Source organism: Saccopteryx bilineata, chromosome 1, assembly GCF_036850765.1.
Source record: "Saccopteryx bilineata isolate mSacBil1 chromosome 1, mSacBil1_pri_phased_curated, whole genome shotgun sequence".
In the NCBI taxonomy this organism is placed as follows: Eukaryota; Metazoa; Chordata; class Mammalia; order Chiroptera; family Emballonuridae; genus Saccopteryx; species Saccopteryx bilineata.
Window position 1 is genome coordinate 201700071 of NC_089490.1, and position 24169 is coordinate 201724239.

A 24169-nucleotide genomic window follows, 5' to 3' on the forward strand; every position below is an offset into this window, starting at 1 on the left:
AAAGTGGAGGGGAAAATGCCCATACATCTTATGGAGTAAAAACGATGGTATTTTATTAAATATTTTAACCCACCATTTGGTTCAGATTTTTTTTTCTTATTTTCCTCCTTAAAACCCTAGGTGTCAGATGACGTCAGAGTAATGGCACTGTAGGGAGCGATACCGATAAATCTCCCCCAAAACTCAACAAGATCTTCAACCAGAAACAGAAAAATCTATCCTTGGAGCCTCCAGATGTTCCACAATACACGCGAAGGTATGGTTGAGCGAAAAATTGGCTAAATATATAATCAAACCCCAAAGGAAATAGGGAGTAAGAAACACTCTGCCTTCCTCACTAACCTAAATAGGGCTGCTTTCACTGGGAACTGAGAGTATAGGAACTAAGGCGGGCAAAGGGGGTGAATAGATCCAGGTCGCGGCACAAACAGCCGAACCAGGCTGTGGCACACAGATCCAAGCCGAGGAAAACCTGTGCTTGTGGCAACCCAGTTAACACAAGCTAGCGCTCGCGCCAAACCCAGATAAAGAAAGACAAGTGGGGCAGCCATTCGCCCCGATCTCCAGGTTGGCGCACGCAGATAGTGGGCAAGAGATTCCTCCTAGAGCCCCGGAAGTGGGTGCCCATGTTACCCCACAGAGAGGCAGAGTCAGAGGTCTTTATGTGGACCCAAAGCAGAATCTCGGGACCATCCCAGCGCCCTGAAAAAGCCGCGCACGGGGAGGGAGCGAGAGCTCATTCCAACGCTGGAACTTCTCCGTGCTGGTATGGGTCTCACTCGGAGTGAGAGATGGCTGGCCTGATATCCTGGTCGGTGCGCACAGAGAGTGGGCAAGAGATTCCTCCTAGAGCCCCGGGAGTGGGCGCCCGTGTTACCCAACAGAGAGGCAGAGTCAGAGGCCTTTGTGTGGGCTGAAAGCAGAATCTCCGGGCCGCCCCAGCGCCCTGAAAAAGCCGTGCATGGGGAGGGAGTGAGAGCTAATTCCAATGCTGGAACTTTCCATGCAGGTGGGGATCTCATTCGGAGTAAGAGACAGCCTGCTCCATATCCCGGTCTGCACATGCAGATAGTGAGCGAGAGATTCCTCCGAGTGCCCCAGGATTGGGCGCCTGCTTGTGTTACTGGATGAGGGGCAGAGTCAGAGGTCTTTGTGTGGGCAGAAGCCTTGCCTGATTATGCTAGCAGCTCTGACTGATTGAGCCTTACCCAGAGCCCTGTGCTGAGTGGGAATAGTGTGGGGATTTGCCAGCTCTTTGAGCTTCTTACTATCCAGGCAGAGGCAGTAGCAACCCCATAGCTGGATTATCAGGCTATTAATTCAGGAAAGAAAGACTAGGAGAGAGGCTCCAGGAACATGGACTCTCTCACTGTCGGAGCCTACAAATGCTAATGAGCCTCAAATGCCAACGAGACTGAAGCCCAATATATGACATCACCATAGAGACTTATCAACTGCAAACCTCTACCTGAGTGTGCCACAGGGGCAGAACCCGGGGTACAGAGTCACCGACCAGGAAGACGGAGAGAAAAGAAAAAGCAAGAAGATAACCCCTCAAAATCAAGAATAATCCACAGACTTTATAACCTATCCCATTTTATTATATTTGTTCATTTGTTTCTCCTATCTTCATGTCTTGATTATTTTTTTCCTCTTCCAATTTGGTCATTTAATTCTCTGCCGGTCTTACTCTCTCCTCTCCTTGAACTACACTACCCATAAGTATTACATCTCCCATCATCTTTTCTTTCTTCTTCCTTTCTTTCTATGAGGGTTGCACTCCAAAACCCTTAACTCTCTCTCTCTCCTTTTTTTCTTTTTTCTTCTTTTAGTGGTTCCCTCTTTTTTTTTTCTTTATTTTCCCCCTCTATATTAGTTTTTCCTTTCTCCCTTTTTTTTTTTTTTGTATTTTTCTGAAGCTGGAAACGAGGAGAGACAGTCAGACAGACTCCTGCATGCACCCGACCGGGATTCACCCGGCATGCCCAACAGGGGCAAAGCTCTGCCCACCAGGGGGCAATGCTCTGCCCCTCCGGGGCGTCGCTCTGCTGTGACCAGAGCCATTCTAGTGCCTGGGGCAGAGGCCAAGGAGCCATCCCCAGCACCTGGGACATCCTTGCTCCAATGGAGCCTTGGCTGCGGGAGGGGAAGAGAGAGACAGAGAGGAAGGAGTGGGGGGTGGAGAAGCAAATGGGTGCTTCTCCTATGTGCCCTGGCCAGGAATCGAACCCGGGTCCCCCACACGCCAGGCCGACGCTCTACCGCTGAGCCAACCAGCCAGGGCTCCTTTCTCCTTTACGTCTCCTCTCTCATTCAATCCTCAATAATGAACAAATTATCTTATCTGGGACTCAAACTTATGTTTATGGCATTTTGGGTGGTTTTTACTTTGCTTTTTTAACTCACTAGCAGTGCTCCCAACCCTGGCTCTACATTTTATCTAGTTATTGTTCCACTAGATACAATAGTAATTTTTTAATTTTCCCCCCCATTTTCCTGTTTCCCTCTTATTCCTCTCATCATATCTCTTAGTCAACCAACACCTAAAAGCAAATCATTTTATTCTTGACCCAAATTTTTTCCTTATTTGCATTTTGTGGGTCCATACCCCCTTCTTTTGCCCCCTTATTACTTCTCCCCAACTCAGGCCCTCCATTATAGGCATTGTTTGTTCGATTTAGCACAATATAATTCACAGTTCACCACAAGATTTTCTCAAGAAGGAGGGGAGACGAGAGGAGAGGAAGAAAGGAGGGGGGGAAATAATTTTATTTTTAATTTTTAATTTTTTAAAATTCTTTTCTATTTTTTATTTTTATTTTTAACTTTTTATTCTTTATTAAATCTCATTAATACTATCAACAAAACCACCCTCAGATGCCATTAAGGAAGAGAAAATCGAATATCATGGATACAAAAGAAAGAGAGATAACACAGATAGATGAGGAAAAAAAATCTATGGAGAAAAAACTTAATATATTGGAAACCTTGGAGCTAAATAATAGAGAATTTAAAATAGAAATCACAGAAAAGCAATTTAGGGAGCTCAGAAAACAACTCAATGAACACAAAGAACATATTACCAAGGAAACTGAAAGTATAAAAACAAATCAAACAGAGATGAAAAACTCAATTCACAAGCTGAAAAACGAGGTAACAAGCTTAGCTAATAGAACAGGCCAGATAGAAGGTAGGATTAGTGAAATAGAAGACAAGCAACTTGAGGCACAACAGAGAGAAGAAGACAGAGACTCAAAAATTAAAAAAAAATGAGATAGCCCTACAGGAATTATCTGACTCCATCAAAAGAATAACATAAGAATAATAGGTATATCAGAGGGAGAAGAGAGAGAAAATGGAATGGAGAACATATTCAAACAAATAATAGATGAGAACTTCCCAAGCCTGTGGAAAAAATTAAAGCCTCAAATTCAAGAAGCAAATAGAACTCCGAGTTTTCTTAACACCAAAAACCTACTCCAAGATACATCAGAATGAAATTGGCATAAACCAACGACAAAGAAAAAATTCTCAAGGCAGCCAGGGAAAAGAAGAATACAACATAGAAAGGAAGGCCCATTAGATTATCATCAGGTTTCTCAACAGAAACTCTACAAGCTAAAAGAGAGTGGACCCCAATATTTAAAGTCCTGAAAGAGAGGAACTTTCAGCCATGAATACTATACCCATCAAAGCTATCCTTCAAATACGAAGGAGAAATAAAAACGTTCACAGATTCAGAAAAGATGAGGGAATTTATCATCAGAAAACCCCCACTCCAGGAATTACTAAAGGGGGTTCTCCAATCAGATACAAAGAACAAAAAAAACAAAACCACAAGTAAAAGCTCCAAGAAGAACACAATAAAACCAAATTTAAACTGTGACAACAACAAAAAAAAGGGGAGGGGAGAGGATAGAGATTAACAGTAGCAAAGGACGATGGAGTGCAAAAGTACTCACAAGATAGCACACTACAATGAACAGGGTAGGAATCCTTTTCATTACGTAATGGTAACCACCACAGAAAAAACCACCACAGAAGCACATGAGATAAAAAAGATAGCAACAGAGGAAAGATGTATGGAATACAACCAAACAAAAACAAAAGATAGAAAAATGAAAGAGAAAAATCAAACAAGACACAAAACTAACAGAAAGCAATCTATAAAATGGCAATAGGAAACTCACAAGTGGCAATAATTACACTAAATGTAAACGGATTAAACTCACCAATAAGAAGGCACAGAGTAGCAGAATGGATTAAAAAAAAAAAAATCCAACTGTATGCTGCCTACAAGAAACTCATCTAAGCAACAAGGATAAAAACAAATTCAAAGTGAAAGGCTGGAAAACAATACTCCAAGCAAATAACATCCAAAAAAAAAAGCAGGCGTAGAAATACTCATATCTGATAATGCTGACTACAAGACAGCAAAAGTACTCAGAGACAAAAATGGCCATTTCATAATGGTTAAGGGGACACTGAATCAAGAAGACATAACAATTCTTAATATATATGCACCAAACCAAGGAGCACCAAAATATATAAGACAGCTACTTATTGACCTTAAAACAAAAACTGACAAAAATACAATCATACTTGGAGACCTCAATACACCGCTGACAGCTCTAGATCGGTCATCCAAACAGAGAATCAATAAAGATATATTGGCCTTAAACAAAACACTAGAGCACCTGGATATAATGGACATTTCATCCCAAAGTGTCAGAGTTTACATTTTTCTCCAGTGTATATGGATCATTCTCAAGAATTGACCATATGTTGGGCCACAAAAACAACATCAGCAAATTCAGAAAAATTGAAGCTGTACCAAGCATATTTTCTGATCATAAAGCCTTGAAACTAGAATTCAACTGCAAAAGAGGAAAAAAAATCCCACAAAAATGTGGAAACTAAACAACATACTTTTAAAAAATGAATGGATCAAAGAAGAAATAAGCGCAGAGATCAAAAGATATATACAGACAAATGAAAATGAAAATACGACATATCAGAATCTATGGGATGCAGCAAAAGCAGTGATAAGAGGGAAGTTCATATCACTTCAGGCATATATGAACAAACAAGAGAGAGCCCAAGTGAACTACTTAACTTCACACCTTAAGGAACTGGAAAAAGAAGAACAAAGACAACCCAAAACCAGCCGAAGAAAGGAGATAATAAAAATCAGAGCAGAAATAAATGAAATAGAGAACAAAAAAACTATAGAAAATATTAATAGAACAAGGAGCTGGTTCTTTGAAAAGATCAACAAAATTGACACACCCCTGGCAAGACTTACCAAGGAAAAAATAGAAAGAACTCATATAAACAAAATCCAAAATGAAAGAGGAGAAATCACCACGGACATCATAGATATACAAATAATTATTGTAGAATACTATGAAAAACTTTATGCCACTAAATTCAACAACCTAGAAGAAATGGATAAATTCCTAGAACAATACAACCTTCCTAGACTGAGTCAAGAAGAAGCAGAAAGCCTAAACAGACCTAGTAGTAGAGAAGAAATAGAGAAACCATTAAAAACCTCCCCAAAAATAAAAATCCAGGCCCAGACGGTTATACTAGTGAATTTTATCAAACATTCAAAGAAGACTTGTTCCTATTCTACTCAAAGTCTTCCAAAAAATTGAAGAAGAAGCAATACTTCCAAACACATTTTATGAGGCCAACATAACTCTCATACCGAAACCAGGCAAGGGCGGCACAAAAAAAGAAAACTACAGACCAATATCTCTAATGAATACAGATACTAAAATACTAAACAAAATACTAGCAAGTTGAATACAACAACATATTAAAAAAATAAGACATCACGATCAAATGGGATTCATCCCAGAATCTCAAGGATGGTTCAACATACGTAAAACGATTAATGTAATACATCTTATCAACAAAACAAAGAACAAAAAGCACATGATCTTATCAATAGATGCAGAAAAGGCATTCGATAAAATACAACACAATTTTATGTTTAAGACTCTCAACAAAATGGATATAGAAGGAAAATATCTCAACATGTTAAAGACCATATATGATAAACCATCAGCTAACATCATATTAAATGGCACAAAACTGAAGGCTTTCCCCCTTAAATCAGGAACAAGACAGGGTTGTCCACTCTCTCCACTCTTATTTAATGTGGTACTAGAGGTTCTAGCAAGAGCAATCAGACAAGACAAAGAAATAAAAGGCATGCATATCAGAAAAGAAGAAGTAAAGGTATCACTTTTTGCAGCTGATATGATTCTATACATCGAAAACCCCAAAGAATCTACAAAAAGACTACTAGAAACAATAAACCAATACAGTAAGGTCGCAGGATACAAAATTAACATACAAAAGTCCATAGCCTTTCTATATGCCAACAATGAAACATTTGAAAATGAACTCAAAAGAATAATCCTCTTCACAATTGCAAAAAAATAAATAAATAAAGTACCTAGGAATAAACATAACAAAGAATGTAAAGGACTTATATAATAAAAACTACAAACCATTGTTAAGGGAAATCGAAAAAGATATAATGAGATGGAAGAATATTCCTTGTTCTTGGTTAGAAAGAATAAATATAATCCAGATAGCCATATTGCCCAAAGCAATATACAAATTTAATGCAATTCCCATTAAAATTCCTATGACATTTTTTAAAGAAATGGAACAAAAAATCATCAGATTTATATGGAACTATAAAAAACCCCGAATAGCCAAAGCAATCCTAAAGAAAAAGAATGAAGCTGGGGGCATTACAATACCTGACTTCAAACTATATTATAGGGCCACAACAATCAAAACAGCATGGTATTGGCATAAAAATAGACACTCAGACCAATGGAACAGAATAGAAAGCCCAGAAATAAAACCACATATATATGGTCAAATAATCTTTGATAAAGGGGCCAACAACACACAATGGAGAAAAGAAAGCCTCTTCAACAAATGGTGCTGGGAAAACTGGAAAGCCAGATGCAAAAGAATGAAACTTGACTACAGTTTATCTCCTTGTACTAAAATTAATTCAAAATGGATCAAAGATCTAAATATAAGACCTGAAACAATAAAGTACATAGAAGAAGACATAGGTTCTAAACTCATGGACCTTGGTTTTAAAGAGCATTTTATGAATTTGACTCCAAAGGCAGAGAAGTGAAGGCAAAAATTAATGAATGGGACTACATCAGACTAAGAAGTTTTTGCTCAGCAAGAGAAACTGATAATAAAATAAACAGACATCCAACTAAATGGGAAATGATATTTTCAAACAACAGCTCAGATAAGGGCCTAATATCCAAAATATACAAAGAACTCATAAAACTCAACAACAAACAAACAAACAATCCAATAAAAAAATGGGAAGAGGACATGAACAGACACTTCTCCCAGGAAGAAATACAAATGGCCAACAGATATATGAAAAGATGCTCATGTTCTTTAGTTATTAGAGAAATGCAAATCAAAACTGCAATGAGATACCACCTCACACCTGTTCGATTAGCTATTATTAACAAGACAGGTAATAGCAAATGTTGGAGAGGCTGTGCAGAAAAAGGAACCCTCATTCACTGTTGGTGGGAATGTAAAGTAGTACAACTATTATGGAAGAATGTATGGTGGTTCCTCAAAAAACTGAAAATAGAACTACCTTATGATCCAGCAATCCCTCTACTAGGTATATACCCCCAAAACTCAGAAACATTGATACGTAAAGACACATGTAACCCCATGTTCATTGCAGCATTGTTTACAGTGGCCAGGACATGGAAACAACCAAATAGCCCATCAATAGATGACTGGATAAAGAAGATGTGGCACATATACACTATGGAATACTACTCAGCCATAAGAAATGATGACATCGGATCATTTACAGCAAAATGGTAGGATCTTGATAACATTATACGAAGTGAAATAAGTAAATCAGAAAAAAACAGGAACTGCATTATTCCATACGTAGGTGGGATATAAAAGCAAGACTAAGAGACATTGGTAAGAGTGTGGTGGTTAGGGAGGGTGGAGGGAGAGGGAGAGGGAAAGGAGGAGGGGGAGGGGCACAAAGAAAACTAGATAGAAGGTGACAGAGGACAATCTGACTTTGTGTAGTGGGTAAGCAACATAATTGATTGACAAGATAACCTGGACATTTTTTCTTTGAAAAAATGTATCCTGATTTATTGTTGTCACCCTAGTAAAATTAAAAACAAAACAAAACAAAAAAACCCTAGGTGTGTCTTATGGTCAGGTGCGTCTTATAGAGTGAAAAATATGGTAACATCTCAGACATATTTCTGAAGTAGGAAAACCAACCTGATGGACGATTAGATGTAGAGCATGAGGGAGAATTAAAAGCACAATTACCCCCAGGTTTCGAGGTTGACTAGCTGGGCACGATCCCTTCGCAGGGAAAGGAACGGCTCCGTGAGACGGACGAGGAGTTTGGTTGGTTAACATGTTGAAGCTGAATTTGATGTTCATGGATGGCCTCTGTTCAGTTTAACCACTGTTTACTGAACTCATGAGAAAGTGGAGGGGTGCCCCTCGCGACGACTCCCTCTCCCTCCTATTCTGGCAATGACACTGCTCTCCATTCCTTTTCCCATTCGACGGGGACTGAGTTCTGACTGCAGTGTCCACCCCAGTCTAAGCTCTGAGGCAGCGTTCATGGTGCAATGGACTCCCTTATGGAGCGTGATATGCAAGCACACATCTGCTTGTCATTCGTGAGTGCTAACATCTCCTCAGAAGTATCGAATACAACCTGGTGTGACAAAACAAACCTTCATCAAAACTCATTACTCTACTGCTTTCAACCCAGCATTACAGGTAAGCATAACAAAAAATAAAATCAAATAAAATTGCATTTATTTTTCTTTTCTTTCTGAAAATGCCAGATAATTTAGCAGTCTTAAGTACAGATAGATATAACTTCAATTGCAACTCAAAGGGTCACCAATCATGATAGAATTATCTATTGACGGCTTCAAGTAACTTTGTGTCCCTTGTCACTTACAAGTTCAAATTAACATCTAGGGGGTATAATCGGATATGTAAATTTGCCCAGCTGCACTCTACTCCATAACAGAAACTTAGATTTTAACTTTTAACAGTTTAACCAACTTTTCCTGTGCAAGAGAAGCTAGCAGTCCCCTCTACAACTAGACTAGAATCGGTGTGTGGCTCGGAAAAGGAAATGGCAGCCCCATCTTCTGAGGAGGGCTAGTTCCTCCCGTCAACTTCAGGACAGTCCACCGTATGTCTAGGGCATCTGTGGTTAAGGAACATCAGTTCTTTGTAGAAGGTCAGTGGAACTCTGGTTTTAAAGCTGCAGAGACCCATGGTAAGACACTTAAAATGAGAGTAAACAAATGAGTGTTAATAATTGCTAGGGATTTAGTTATCTTTGACCTTTTCTTTCCAGAGTTTAATATATATCTGCTTTCTTTATTAAATAAAATATATCAATTTAAAAAACTAAGGAAAATCGAAATTCCAAAGGAAAGAGTTTGGGATAAAAGAAGAGAAAAAAAATTTTTTTTAAGTAAGTCTTACATTTTTATTATAGTACTATTATGTTCCAGTCTAGAAAGAGTGTGTCATGTGTGAAAATTAGTGTCAACCACTGGACCATTTAATACACAATGTCATCTTGGCTTCACTTTGTTCTGGGACAGGCTGAACTCATGTGAAGCCAAATTTCAGATCCAAGTACAACTGGAAAATTAGAACTGGTCTTGCAGCAAAGGCATATCATAAAGTCAATTTAACTGCCTGCTATAGTTGCTGTTTCTGTAACCATGACAACAAACCATAAACAACAGTACATGTAACCATTTAGGGCTTTTAACCCCACACACTACCAAGAGTATATGGGGAAATTGTATGGAAAGGAAATATTTGGTGAAGGAGACCAGCGTAGAAGGAGAATCTCAGCAGCTCTTTTCTGGCAGATACGTAATAGTCAAGCTCAGATCTCTCATTCGGAAATACCTCTGGAGTTCTCCCATCCACTTACTTCATCTACGTGGAATATTTGATGGAGGCCTGAGCCTTGGATGGTAGAATGCTTTCTAAATTGGTGGCCCATGGCAAAGTAAATTTCATTTTTTAAAAATCTCTATTTTGTATGCCTCCCAAACAGATCGTTTATTTACCAAACAGATCAATCAACATTAGTGGGGGTTTTACAAAACAAAAATAAAGTAAAAACTTGAAAATTAATGATTGGGGCAATTTTTATTTATTATTTTAGTTAATTTTCTTCAATATCAAAATTGGTACACAACATTGGTTTTCTATGTACTAAAAGGCTTATATTAAAGTGTGTTCCCTAACCCTATGTCTTCCCATCTCTCAGACAATTTCTCAAGAGGAAATAATTTTAAATGATTCTTCAGATAATTCTATCCAATTTATAAATACTATGCTTCACAGTGCTCCTCTTTAGTGAATAATGATCTGGCTTTTATCTACTGACACCTTGTAAGGCCAGATGGAGATATAGCTCTCTTCAACGTCACTTCCCCTACACTCTCCGCTCCTGATATAATTATTGATTTACTGAACTCAACAATCAGTGTTTCCATCATCATAACTGTACATTATCATTGGCTCCAGAGCCAAGTATTGTATTATGATGCTGTTTTTCTGTCTATAAACTTGTCCTTCACTCAATAACTGCCTCTCTCACTCGTCTTTCTCTCCCTCTCTCTGCTCTCTCTCCAGCCCTCCCAGTTTCCCTCCCTTCCTCTCTCTTTTCCTTCTCCTCCTTCTCCATCTCACAAATCATTACCTAGTCTTTTAGAACTCTCTCTCATATTAACTACTTATTGTTTCCTAAGTCTCCCACGGTCCTGGAGTCTGTCCTTCCTCCCTAAGGTGACAACCACCCTGGTTACTTTAAAGGTGTACCCAACCCACAGTAGTTCATCCTGAGTCTTCTCTTGACCATTCTCTTGGGTTAGACTTACCTGTTCCTGGATCTTATATCCGTATCTATAATCACTGACATTATTGCCTCTTTTAATCTCTCCCTGAGAAGGAATATGTAGGGAAAAGATTTCTGGGTCCTTACACATCTGAAATGTGTTCATAGTTTACATATTTGAATTAAAATATTTCTATTTATAAAACCATATTTTTCAAAATTGGCAAAGCAGTTCTAAAATTGGTCAGTTACTTATTTAAACAATAATTTATTTAAATATGTATGCATCTCTAAATAATGTGTTGTTTAGTTTTGCCATTTTAATTTTAAAGAGCAGAATCATATGAATTATTTTTATAGCCACATCTTTCTTTCTTTGTTATTGAGATTTATCCATATAGGTGTATATAACTTTAGTTTTTTTTAATTTTCATTGAGGTATAATAATTCCAGTGTATAAATACTACTACATTTGCTCTAGCCAGACGGCTCAGAGGTAGAGCATCTGCCTGGCATGTGGAAGTCCCAATTCGATTCCAGGTCAGGGCACACAGGAGAAGCACCCATTTGCTTCTCCACCCCTCCCCTGTCATTTCAAGTGCTAAAAGCTCAGCTGCTGAGCAACAGAGCAACTTCCCAGATGGGCAGAGCATTGGGTGGATCCCAGTTGGGCACATGCGGGAGTCTGTCTCTGCCTCCCCTCCTCTCACTGAATTTAAAAAAAAAGGAAAAAAGAAAGTATTCCTACATTTATTTACCAATATATTTAAAGGATGAGTGGATTCCAGACTTTTGCAATAATTTCTATAATGTTACAAAAATATTCTAAAAATATCTCTTTAGTGTTTTGAGAATATAGAAAATAGGCCCTGGCCAGTTGGCTCAGTCGTAGAGCACTGGCCTGGCATGCAGGAGTCCTGGGTTCAATTCCCGGCCAGGGAACACAGGAGAAGCGCCCATCTGCTTCTCCACCCCTCCCCCTCTCTTTCCTCTCTATCTCTCTCTTCCCCTCCAGCAGCCAAGGCTCCATTGGAGCAAAGTTGGCCCAGGCGCTAAGAATGGCTCCATGGCCTCTGCCTCTTGCGCTAGAATGGCTCTGGTTGCAACAGAGCAACGCCCCAAATGGGCAGAGCATCGCCCTCTGGTGGGCATGCCAGGTGGATCCCGGTCGGGCACATGCGGGAGTCTGTCTGACTGCCTCCCCGTTTCCAACTTCAGAAAAATACAACACACACACAAAAAAGAATACATAAAATAGTGGAATTATGGACCATACAAGGGTACATGTTCAACCTTATTAAGTAATGTGATACCATTTCTAAAAGGGTAGTAAAACATATGCACCCATCTGTAGTTCTTGTTAATCCATGTTCTCAACACTTGGTTTTGTCTGACTTGTAAATTTTCCTAGTCTGTCTTTAACAGTTCCTATTCTCTTGCCTTTCTAACTGCTCTCTCTGCCTCCTCTTCAAGTTGTTTACTTTACCTGGATTCCAATATATGAGTAAAACACTAAGATTTTGTCTTCGGCCATACACCTTTATTTTTATAGGTCAACTCTTTTAAAGAATCTCATGGTCTTCAGGATCAATGCATCTCTGTTCTCTGTGTTCTCTCAGCTCCCGCCAAGAATCTCTAACTGTATATTCCATAAGAATCTCCAATTCAACCAACCGTGAACTTAGTGCACTATATCTGCCACCCCTGAATTGTGAATACATTCTATGTCTTCCTGCTCCTGCTGACTCACCTGCCAGCCAAACAAACATAAATCCTGGGTACTTAGACTCAGCACTGGCCCTTCCTCAGTGGTCATGCTTAGTAGGCCCCAATTTCCAGCAAAATAAATTTCTTTACAAAATTTCACTTGACTCCAGTCCTTACTTTTTGTTCACATTTTTCCTCATTAGTTTAAATCTTTGTGATAATTTATCAGAAACACTGCAATTATCTCCTTTAAGGCTCTAATCTCTACACTTCCATAGTTTCTCTATATAATTACAAGAACAGAATGGCTTTAATAATGTTATTTTCTCTTTTAAAAAAACCCAAACTTTAGAGGCTTCCATCTATGTACTAAGTGAATAAACATTTATTTCCTTGAGGTCCAGACATCAGAATCAATATAATGAGAAGTGGCATCCACATACTAGCTAAATGCATTTTTTTTTTTTTTGCATTTTTCTGAAGCTAGAAACAGGGAGAGACAGTCAGACAGACTCCCACATGCGCCCGACCGGGATCCACCCGGCACGCCCACCAGGGGCGACGCTCTGTCCACCAGGGGGCGATGCTCTGCCCATCCTGGGCGTCGCCATGTTGCGACCCTCCTGGGTGTCGCCATGTTGCGACCAGAGCCACTCCAGCGCCTGGGGCAGAGGCCACAGAGCCATCCCCAGCGCCCGGGCCATCTTTGCTCCAATGGAGCCCTGGCTGCGGGAGGGGAAGAGAGAGACAGAGAGGAAGGCGCGGCAGAGGGGTGGAGAAGCAAATGGGCGCTTCTCCTATGTGCCCTGGCCGGGAATCGAACCCGGGTCCTCCGCACGCTAGGCCGACGCTCTACCGCTGAGCCAACCGGCCAGGGCCTAAATGCATTTTTAAAATGTACTTCATAACATCTAATTGATAGTACCTCAGCTAACAAAGTGCATTTAAGAAACTTGTTACATTAAAATTCATTGTTAACCAGCAATTTTGAAAATAAGGAAAGGACTTTTCCTTTTAAACACAATTTATAAAGATTGCATTGTCTCTTTATTACCCAATGTGTATATAAATATTTTTCAGTCATCAGGGAATTTCATTTATTGTCTTTAGTCTAAGTGTAACAAAGTACTTCAATCATATCTTGCTCACATTCATGACATAAGAGTGTTTATTAATTTCTTACACTGTGTAAAAAAATTTAGTAGAAAAGGTCTACCAGAAAGTTCTGTCTGTTTCTATCACAACAAGTTTTGACACGTAAGCACGTTTATTTGGCGCATGTGTGCCTCTCTATTTTTAATTACTTGATGTATACATACTGATGTAGCAAATTAACTAAAACAAAGTTGATTCACATTAGTCTTATGTGTGAAGTGATAGTGTACCCATGGCTACTGATAAAGTTCATTTACGCCACTGTATTGTATACAAATTTCAACAAGGAAGAAATGCTACAGAAGCACGTAGAAATTTATTGAAAGTGTTTGGTGAAGGTACAGTTTCTGATAGGACATGCAGAAGATGATTCAAAAAATTCGAAACAGGTGATTTCGACCTTTCTGATAAGCCATGTTCTGGGTGACCATCTTTGATTGATAATGATGTTGTTAAGACCATGTTGGAGCAAGATCCTTTTCTGACAACATCGGAGATTGCAGAAAGGCTTAATTCAGCTCAGCAAACCATTTCAGACCATATTTGGAAGATAGGATTGGTATGGAAATATATTATTTAATAAAGTTTATTGATGGTAAGAAAAATTTGTATTTTGTTTTATTCCAAAAACAGACAGAACTTTCCGGTAGACCTTATATAACCTCAATATTTACAATACCCTTGTATGATAAGGATACTGAGAACATGACTGAGTGATTGATAACAATTGAGCAACTTACCCAAGGTCACACTAGAAAAGCTGGAATTCAAACAATCCTAGGCATTCGTTTTCTACCATACTGTGCAACTCTACTACACTGTGCAGATGTGGGATATTTTCTCTATTTTTTGTGTTTTTCTGAAGTGAGAAGCAGGGAGGCAGAGAGACGGACTCCCTCATGCACCCAACTGAGATCCACCTGGCATGTCCACAAGGAGGCGATGCTCTGCCCATCTGGGGCATTGCTCCGTTACAACTGGAGCTATTCTAGCACCTGAGGCAGAGACCATGGAGCCATCCTCAGTGCCCGGGCCAACTTTGCTCCAATGGAGCCTTGGCTGTAGGATGGGAAGAGAGAAAGATAGAGAGAAAGGGGAAAGGTGGAGAAGCAGATGGGCACATCTCCTAGGTGTCCAGGCCTGGAATTGAACCCAGCACTTTCACACACCAGGCCAATGCTCTACCACTGAGCCAACCTGCCAGGGCCTAACTCATTGTGATTTTAATTTGTGTCTCTTATGACTAATGATACTGATGATCTTTTCACATGCTTACTGGCCATTTATATATTATTTTTGAAATAAACTAAGTCTTTTACTGTTATTTTTTTTAATTAATAATTTATAAGTCTTTCTTTGAAAATATATATTGAGAATATTGCCTTATTGTCTGTAGATTTTTTCAATTTTTTAATGACATATTCTGATAAGTAGATGTCTTTAATTTGTATAAAGCCAGTTATTTTCTCTGCTATATTTAATAATTTTTAAATTTTGCTTTAAAAATCATGTGCCTTTTTTCCTTTATGTTTAAAATCTATCTTAAGTTAATATTTTGTATGTTCTAATGGAGCAGTCAAGGTTAATGCTTTTTTTCATATAATTATCCAGTTGATTATCCAGAAGACAAAGAATTCAGGATCTTTCCTTCCTTCCTTCCTTCCTTCCTTCCTTCTTCCCTTCCTCCCTTCCTCCCTCCCTCCCTATTTATTTATTTATTTATGTATTTATTTATTTATTTAGTGAGAGGTGGGGAAGTAGAGACAGCCTCCTACATGTGCCTTGCAGCAAGCCCCCTACTGGGCAATGTTCTGCCCATCTGGGGCCACTGCTTTGTTGCTAGGCAATGAGAAATTTTACCACCTGAGGAGAGGCCCTGGAGTCATCCTCAGCACCTGGGGCCAACTTGCTCAAACTGAGCCATGGCTGCAGGAGAAGAGAGAGAGAGAGAAAGGGTGGAGAAGCAGATGGTCACTTCTCCTGTGTGCCCTGACTGAGAATCAAGCCCAAGACATCCACACACTGAGCCAACACTCTACCACTGAGCCAACCAGCCAGGGCCTTCAGTGTCATTTCTTAAAAATACTGCCCACTGAATTGCTCTGGTGCATTTGTCAAATATTATGTGATCTTGTATAAGTGAACCTATTTATGTACCTTCTATTCTGTTCCATTGATCTATTTATCTATTCTTACATCAGTATCAAACTACTTTAATTGATGCTGCTTTGAAAATACAGATTTGGACATGATGTATAGACAAGCTAATATGTATCTATTCTTCATATATGCCAAGAGCAAATCACAGAGTGGAAACATAAACCTGAGAAAGAAATGGGTACAGGACTTTATCAAACTTTATCAAGCAAGTAAAGAAAAATCACCAAAGAAACATAAAGGCTACTCAGAAGGACAGGAAGAAATCATGAACAAGGAAATTAGAAAATAAAATGGAGAGGTTTTCAGAAGAAAACATTTTAGAAAGGGTCTCGTATGCTGCAGAAAACCATCCAAATAAAGAAAAGGTCATTTTGAGAATTCAAGAAGTCAGTCACGAATTGCCTAAGTGAGGGCAGTGTCAGGACTGGCAAAGGCTTATACATAGTCAATGACTATTTATTTATTGCCTTGCAGACTGCAAAGTGATTAGAGTAAGACATACTGTTAGCCTCTCTGACGTTTATGGTCCTGCAAACCCATAGGAGTTATATATTCCAATGAAAGAAGAAAAGAATGGGTGACGTGCGAAATAAAAATCCAAGGCACACAAATTCTTCATAGGTTGTCAATAAAAGAAAGAAGTAGCATTTTACAGTTTTATGTAAAGACACTGAGAAGAAGATTTTGTCTGCTTCAGCTGCGAGGCAGGGAATGTTTCCACCAGGTTTCAGCAAAGGAGAGGGTAAGAGAGAGTGAGGAAACTGGAGTAAGATGAACTAAGGCACCTCAAGTGCACAAGATGGAATTCCCTGAAAAAAGCAAAGGTAAAGATTAAGTTTTGGAGCCTGACCTGTGGTGGCACAGTGGATAAAGTGTCGACCTGGAAATGCTGAGGTCGCCAGTTCGAAACCCTGGGCTTGCCTGGTCAAGGCACATATGGGAGTTGATGCTTCTAGCTCCTCCCCACCTTCTCTCTCCTCTTTCTCTCCCTCTCTGTCTCTCTTTCTCCCTTTCTCTGTCCTCTCTAAAATAAATAAATAAAATAAAAAATTTAAAAAAAAGATTAAGTTTTGGAAGGAAAGAGGGGTATTGATTTTTCAAAACTGCAGGTGCAGAGTAGGGAGGAGTGGACAGGACAAAAGTAAAGCTGGGTGGAGCACATAAAACGCCATTCATGAGCTCTACATTCTCAGAAAGGGATTTTGCACAAAGAAAGGCACTAAGTAAAGCGAGACCTAAAGAAGGTGACAAAGGGCTGTAAGCCCTGTCCTGTGAGCAGAAGGAACTGAGTGAAATAACTAAAGGGAATGATGAGAGCTAAGGACGCACCAGAATCTAGAGATTGTGCTTTATCATCCAATCTTTGTTTTTTTTAGAAATTAATTTTAATGGGGTGACACTGATCAATAGAAGTTTACAGGTTTCAGGTGAACATCTCGGTAGCATTTGAACTGTTGATTGCTTTGTGTGCCCATCACCCCTGTGTGCTTTAAGATACAATCTTAACATACAGGTATGTGATTTTCTCCAGACTCCTTTACTGCCAGACCTGGGGCATGGGGGGAGAAGAGGAAAATAGACAGGAAGAAATCATGAACATGGAAATTAGAAAATAAAATGGGGAGTTTTTCAGAAGAAAACGTTTTAGAAAGGGTCTCGTATGCTGCAGAAAACCATCCAAATAAAGAAAAGGTCATTTTGAGAATTCAAGAAGTCAGTCACGGATTGCCTAAGTGAGGGCATTGTCAGGACCTTGGTGATCCTGGGTTAGTTTTGCTGAGCATGCAAAGTACAAAAGGAAAGGCTGGAGAATTTGATTCTTTTGGGAGCTTTGTTTGAAGTGATTGTCAATGAGTCTTAACACAGAAGACAAGACAGTCAGGCTAATCAGCTGAAAGGAGAGAGCAAGAGGAAAGAAACTTGAGGTTTAAAAACCAGGGGGGGAAAGGCATGAAGAATGTAGAAATATGAACCTATGATCCAGTGGTGTGCTGGAGTCAGCTAGTCCCAGCTAAAGAAAGCTGATGTGGGCATTTCTCTCCAACTCTGTATTCAGGAAGATCATGGTGCTACCCTGAACTCAGCCGCACTGGGATAATCAGCAACAGTTACACATCAGGCCTCCCCTTTCTCTCCTCTCTCTCTCCTCCCTCCCTCTCTCTCCCTCCCCCTCCCCCTCCACTGCCCCTCCCTCTCCCTCTCCTCTTCTCCCCTCCCTCTCCTCCTCTTTTCTTGCCTTCTTCCCCCCCACCACCAGTGAGCTGGTTGTTAAGCATTTACCAGCACACCACTGCTGTGATCAGATAGCAAAACTTCCAGTTTTCTTATTTTTCAGAGGTGATAACAAGGAGTAAGATGTGGTTTGAAAAATGGAGTTGAGTTCACTATCAAGTAGCTATGTCCTAAAACAGTAAATATCTGATAAATATTGACACTAAAGGGATCTAAGATGAGGTCAAAAGAAGAACATGGTTGTGAATCAACAGTAAATATAGTCATGAATACGAATGAAAGACTGATGTCTTCGAGTAACACCGAAAAAAATGGAGAGAAGATAGTGCACTTGGAAAATAAAAAGTTAAAGAAAAGGAGAGGTTGTAATAGTTGTCAGTGAAACAATAATTTAAAAGCCATATAACAATTTAGCGGTAGTAACTGAGCCAGTATATTAGTAGTGCTGGCCACATGGTAGGCTTTTGATGAATGTTTTGTTGTTTTTATTTAAATGCTATACTAAGTTCTTTGCCAGTTATTTAAACAGCTGAGAAAAGTGATTGTGATTTCAAACCCAAGATGGTCACTCCACTCAGACATTTTCTTTTCACCTTTAGTTGTAAACAGTTTTGTTAGTTGTAAAAAACTTCTCAATATTTGAAAAAAGTCTCTAAGATAGTCCTCCCCCAACAAAACGTCTCAATTCTCATATTTCCTTTTGTTTAGAGAAATTACGTAGTTGATGCTTCGTAATTAGTACAGTCTGATTAATATTGAAGATATTTGAATAATATTTAGGGATTATAATTTCTGCTCAAAGGCTTAATTGTTAAATACAAAGTAGTTATTATCTGACAAACTATTAAAAAATTAAATATCTCAACTTTAGAACAAGATTCTCTCTGCTATATTATTTACTGGGGGAAAAAAATAACATCTATTCCAATGTTCTGTTCTCATATTAAGATATAATTAATAGAGCATGGGAGAGAATGATTCAGAAGTTACCCATAAACTGGATTAGCTTGTGGGAAGAGAAACAGACACACTCATTTTCCCAAATACATTATTAAAGTCTCAATAAAAACAATGGGGGAAATAATAAATAAATATAGAAATAAATCCTAGCACAACTGAAATAGAAAATATGAAGCTAAAGAAGAGTTCACACACATCCCCACATGAATTATACTTCCTGAGCACAGTTGAAACACCTGGTAAATTGGCTTGAAAAAGGGACATTATCACAGGAAAAGAAATGTTTGGAATCTGGTCTCAAGAAACCTTGAGAAAATGCACTTGGGAAGGCTTTGTGTACTTTTAACTATCTTGCAAAACTCACATAAACAAGACTCACTTACTGAAATACATAATATAATTATCCAATGTCCACTTGGACTTCTCACTGTCTTCTAAAGGCCTCAATCCATTGAACCAAATGTTCTTAATAATCGTTTCAATACACCAAGTACAAACATATGTGCATCATTAGAATAAAACTGTACTTTTCAGGACCCATTTCAAAATACTGAAACAAACCCCACAAAACACATCCCTGGACTCTTAACTCGCATTTCATAAAAGAATGTGCTGTTATATTCTCCCCCTCATATATTACTCTTTTCTCCCTTCACTTTGGGGAATATGAATTCTCAGGCATGGAGGGAAGAGGAACCTCCCATTATTTCTGCCTGAGCCAAGCTTATGGTCAGGACCAAAAGCAATGAATTGTTTCAGCCAGAAAATCTTCAATGGCTCCCTGCTCTCAACTTTCTTTTGCAGACTTAGAATGGCCCAGAACTTTCCCAGCAAGATGTAATGATTGCTTAGACTGCTTTAAAACATGCTAATAGTGGGGCTGGTTGGAGCCAGGTGAGTATAGGAAAAAATAGAGAAAAATACTCCCCCCCAAAAGCCTTCAATTTTGGCCAATTTCTATACTCAATTATTATGCCCTTCTTGACCAAGATTCCCCAAACTTTTTGAGATTTGCCTTAGGCAAACAAGGCTTTCTCTACTTCAGCAGTAGAACTGCCAGACTCCAGTACAGGGATGGAAGAGAATTTACCAGACCTTCACTTGCAAATGGTGGAGTGCTGCCCACCTTAACCACACAAGGAATGTGTACCAGTGAGTTCCCCAGGGCACCCGGGCTCAGCAGAGTGTATTCCAAATAATATAAAACATCGAGTCAAAAGTCAGGTATCTTTGCCACTAACTAATTACATGACCATGAAGAAGTCGCTCAGATTCTGCCTCCCCCAAATTGTGTGAACGTGCACAGTTGAAATAAGAATTGTGCTGACTGTGGCTGTTACTCTCTGTGCCCTGATATATGATCTACATGCACGTGTGTGCACAGATGTGAGCACACGTGTGGCTCTGCAAGCTCTTCTCTCTAGTTTTCTTTTTATGAACCAAATTCTCACTGCTTAAAATGCCTCAGACAGACCCTTCCACTATTCACAGTAGCCTGACAATTAACAGTAATTAACACAATGGATGGCTGGATCAATAGGACATTAGAAATGCTTTTCTCCCCACAGAAATTTTAAATTCAGAATAGAAAACAGCATCAGTATTTTCAGGCATAACTATTATTTTTATAACTTAGTCCAGTAATCTGGAAATAGGTAAGAAAAGTCGGTTCTAGATAGTTACCCAGGTACCTTATACTAGGACACAGTTTTGCCTCAAACATGGGTATAATGAATTCAGTACATTTTAACCACAGCCCAGCCCCTAGCCCCTGCTGCCCAGCATCCACCTGGCCCCACCCCTGGTCATCTCCACAGGGTTGACAATGACCATCTATTTGAAACAAATTATGTAAATACCCTTGGGTGACTTAGATATTTTAAAAGAGCAAAAGTTTTTATTTCAAATTCTTAGTCATTTATTAAATGATTTAAAGTATTAGTAAGATTTTCTTCAAAATTATACATAAATATCCAAATTTCCAGTCATTCATAGTAATATGTTCACTGAGAAGAGAAATATACATGCTACTATTTCCTTTATTAATGCAAATAAACTCTCCAATCCCTCAAAAAAAGAAAATATAAATATATTTTTCAGTGTATCCAGTAATATAATCCTTCCAACTTAAAAAACAAGATGCCCCAAATTTTGTAAATTTTGTTGAATGTGCGTAGCTTCTGTTCACATTTTGTGAAGTAATAACAAAAAATATACAGGGGTGAGCAAAAGCAGATTTGCAGTTGTTTGTATGGGAAAGGACATGCAGGTCATAATGACCACAACAGCTTTATTAACTCAAAGGAATGTTACAACTCTAAACCTACTTTTGCCCATAGCCTTTCAACTGCTTTTACTAAATCTTCATGTTCCTTCCAAAGCAGTGAAACGATTCCATGTGTCTGTGTGTGTGTGTGTGTGTGGGGGGGGTGCATAACCTAAATATTGATAGGAAAAAGTGCACACTGCTAAATATATGCACTTCTTTATACTCTCATAAATTCCCCAGAATTGCTTCAGTTAAACAGAAACAAACAGTACCACAAGATGAGCAACATTCCATCATTTCTTTTAAACAACTGAGTAAATCTTATTTGAAGTGATAACACTGGGGAACAAAATTTTTGTTGCATCCACAAAAACACTTGTTCTTACCTAATTCAAGTGCGCTGATCTCAAATCTGATATTAGTTTTTCTCTATAAGCTACAGTTGTTTTTTTTTGCAATTCAAGATTTTAGGTTTTCCTCTTATTGTAAAATTTTCAACATTTAGTTTAACATAATGAAGGAGAATGTCTTCTTGGGCATCATCTTTGTGAAAATATAATAACTTATATAATGCAGTAAATACACTAATACACTAAAGGAAATGATTGCTTCAGAATTTGTCTACAATTTCGAAATAGAACATATTAAAACACTTATTTTAATCATAAAATTTGCGCAAAACTTATTTAAATTCTATTGAGGTAAAAATTTGCGTTTGTAGCTCTTGCGTTTGTGTACTTGTTGAGGACAATCTCGTCTGAGAAGAGAAATTGCTCCAGCAGTAGTCTGCTCATCACTAAGACCTCCGATATTTTCGGGAAACTTATCAAGGTGACTGTTCAGGAAGTGAATCTTAACGCTCATGTTACATACAATGTCGTGGAAAGCCAACAGCATCTTTTGAACCAGAAGTTCATAGTATTCTGCTTTTTTGTTGCCAAGGAAGTTCTTTGTGACAGCCACAAAAGACTGCCATGCTGCTTTCTCCTCCTTATTCATCTTCTTGGTAAATTCTTCATCACGTATGAGGGTTTAATTTGAGGTCCATCAAATACACCTGCTTTTATCTTCTCAAAAGACAAGTCAGGAAAAGCTGAAATAATATGTTGAAAGCATTCACTTTCTCTATTCAAAGCATGAACAAACTGCTTCATTAAGCCAAATTTGATGTAAAGTGGGGGGAAATGATCCTGTCTCAATTAACTACAGGTTCATTCACAATATTTTGCATCCCTACTTCCAGAGTTTCACGTTTCGGCCACTCCTTCTGTGTCCAGTGTTTCTCCTGAGTTTGGCTGTCCCACAAACACAGAAAGCAAGGATACTTCGTGAAACCTCTCTGTTGTCCTAGCAGGAAATTTACCATTTTAAGATCCACACAAATGATCCAGTTATGCTCCTCATACTTCAGAAAGTTGAGGGAAATTTTTATGTCATTATAATCTTCCTGCAGATGAGTTGAATAACCAGTTGGAACTGCTGCATAAATATTACCATTGTGTAGGAGAACATATTTCAGACTTCGTTTAGAGCTGTCAGGAAATAGCCGCCATTCTGTTGGACTGTAAGTGGTAACACCTAGCTGGCTGAGAAGACTACTGATATCATGACAGTAAACAAAGTGTTTGTCTTTGGAAAAGAAGTCCACAAAAATTTGTTCACGCTTCCTGAAATGGGATACTTGAGCTGACCAGTGAAGTACATTCTTTTCTTGAAGCCTGGAGGTTAATAACTCAGCTGCTTTCTTTGGTAGGCCCAAATCTCTTACTAAGTCATTCAATTTGGGTTGGCTAAACTGCTGAGGGGTTAATGACTGCTTGGCATCAGAAGACGACCCTTCAGATTCTACAATCATTTCCTCATGCATCTTATCAAAATACACTTGATCACCATGTTCACTTTCTTTGTCCTTAGAAGAAATAAAACCATTGAAAACTGGAACTGGGAGTGTCTCAGAGTGTGGGATAGGTCATATTGCTGAAGGAATATTAGGATATGCGATCATATGCCATTTTTTCTTGCCGATGCCCTTTGTATGGATCAGACAGAAATAACAGTCACTGCTGTGGTCCTTAGGTTCACACCAAACCATGGGAATACCAAAAGGCATTCCTTTGCATTTTCCTTTTGTCCAGTCATGAGGCATTTCCTCACAATTATGACACACAATATGAGGAGCCCAATTCTTGTCTTCATCGCCAAGGGGAACTTAAAAATAGGCAATATACGCATGTGTCACAAATGATAAAATATTGCTCCTTTGACGTTGAAGTGTGTAACAACCACATATATAACAGAAGGTGTCAGTACTATTCTTACATTTACGCCTACTCGAAGAAGCCATAATTCAATCTTAAAACAAAATAAGAGGGAGTTTTTATCAGATAATAATTTTTTATATTTAAAAACAATTACAATTATGTAAAAGTGATGTTTGTGAAACATTAATTGCCTTGTGGTTATGTTCAATCCAATTTAAAAACCAATACATGCCATTAACTGTAACAAAAAGAAATTAAAATTTCATAAAAACTAAAGCATACACCAAAAAACGAATTTCAGATTTGGAATCAGCATTGCAGATATATATAGAAACAGTTCTAAAATGTCATGCAATAGAAAATGGAAAAAAAAATAGTTCCCCAGTGTAATCTATCTTACGTTGAAATGAACGAATTGCAGTTAAAATTCAACATGTAAGTTTTGTTTGATTTAAATTTGATAAAATTTTAAAACTC